Genomic DNA, 2,142 nt, shown 5'->3' on the forward strand with positions numbered 1-2,142 from the left:
GTGTGTTTGACTGAGCCACCCAGCATGCTCCCCCACGGTACCTGGGCTTGTTTCTGGGAGAGCGTGAGCCTGGAACTGTTCCCCTCTGTGGCACCGAGGATGGGACCACTCTGCTGTGGAGGGGCCAAGAGCTAAGCTGAGTGGACGTGACCGCTCCAGAGCTGCTTATGTCTGTATTTTGGGAGCAGAAAGAGAATCGGAGATGAAACCAAGCTGTGAATACCAAATCCTTGTGGTTGTGTCCTGTGGCTCAGGATTGTACTTGGTTCTGTTCACGATAAGCTGCTTCAGTCCTGGGAAACCAAGACAAGTGGGGCAGGGGAAGACATAGCAAAATTTTTCCTGGCCCATGGATTACATACCCTGTTCTGCCTAACGTAGCTAGCCATACAAGAGACTACAGCAGCCTGGCTGGTTTGTGCAGGAAAGCTGGGATCTGTCAGCTCTGCCTAACAGTCAGGGACTTTGGGACCTCTTGAGGACTAAGCAGGCCGTGGAGATGGAGAATCTTCTGACTACTGTGCTCTCACAGCTTGCATTCACCAAGGCAGAGGACCCCTCCGAAACCCTGCAGCTGCTTTCCTCCTCCTGCTGTAGCGAACCTCTTTGTTAGTCCGGATTTAGCTTGCTCATTTTATGCCTATGGCAAAATGGTGACACCTCTCTCTTCACAACCTGACATTAGGGGGGACTTCCAGTCACTGACAATTCATAGCCAGAGATGAAGCCGTTGGTTTCCAATTCGCCCTCTTGTATCTTGCCACTGTGAAATAGGTTGTTCTCTTCCAGTAGAAATGACCTCCATTCCCCCCATCCTTCTATCCTTAAAAACATAACAGGCTTGGCATTCTGTTATTTAGTCTTCTGTCTCACTAAAAATATGATGAAACAAGCAGTGAAAGCTGGTACTGTGTTGTATATAGAAAAAAAGTGATACTTTATGAATTTTATGATGTAAAGAGTCACTTCCAGTGGGTAGCTCTCAGTTCATCATGCTCGTTGCTGTGCAGAATCTGGGGAAATGTTGGCACTCACACAAATTAATTTACAATGTATTTTATGTGTTAAAAGTCAAAAGCACAACTTGTTTCCAAGTGGAAATAAATACAAAGAAAACCTATTATGCAGAATGGAAACTAGATGATTCCGATTTTCCCTTTTGCTCTGTTGGAATTTGATTTCTTCTCCCAGGAGTGCTTCTCTAAGAGTTATAATCTACTAGTACCCTATTTGTGGTTTTGGTGGCTATGTAAGAGTCCTAAGGAACCTTTGTCTTTCTGGATTACTTTTTCCATTGAGTTGACAAGCCTAAAAAAGGGTCTTCCCAACTCAGTTGTACTCTTGAAACCATGAGGAATTTAAACAAAGGGATATATTCTGTTTCTGCCTTACTGTGATGCAACTCCACAGGAACTCCTTTCACTTCCAAGGAGTTTATCTGGATCTACATAAGTGTAAATCATACCAGAATTTGGCCACTAAAAATGCAGCTGATTTAGGCATTGGCTTAGCATGGCTGGCATGAATGATCTCATTATATATTTAGATATCCAGCCAGCTCTCTTCCAACTTAATTTCCGTTTTTGTTTTTTTTTTATATCCCCTGGTGGTAATATGGGTTGAGATGATGGGTTACCTTACCTAGCAATGCAGGATATAGAGTGACAGAAAACATTGAAACAGTGGGAGAGTGTTGGCTAGCACCGATGGTAAAAGTGCCATCCACACCCTGTGAGCGCCTGATTCAGTGAAGACATAAGACATTTTCCAAACATGCAGTACAAATTAGAAAAAGGCCTTTTATGCCCTTGTTATTGCCAATGCTGAAGAGAAAGGAAATTAGCGGATTGAAACCAAGGGCCCTTCCCAGAACAAGCTCTTCCTTATCACAGGACATGCCACGCTTAGCCCTTGTTACATCCTAGCTCACTTCTGGCTTTACAAGTCAGAATGAACTTATCTGTGATTTTTTCATGTTTACTCAAGCTCTCGGCTTGATAGTGATGCACGACTAATACTTGGGTGGTGCCACATTCCAGGAGATTTGTAAAGTAAATGAGAGAGACCTTTAATTATATTAGGTTAGTTTTGGAGCTTTGCTTTCCACAACCATTGCTGTAAAATCTGCAGGCAGCAACTTCA

This window comes from Aquila chrysaetos, chromosome 5 (genome assembly GCF_900496995.4).
Source record: "Aquila chrysaetos chrysaetos chromosome 5, bAquChr1.4, whole genome shotgun sequence".
Lineage (NCBI taxonomy): Eukaryota > Metazoa > Chordata > Aves > Accipitriformes > Accipitridae > Aquila > Aquila chrysaetos.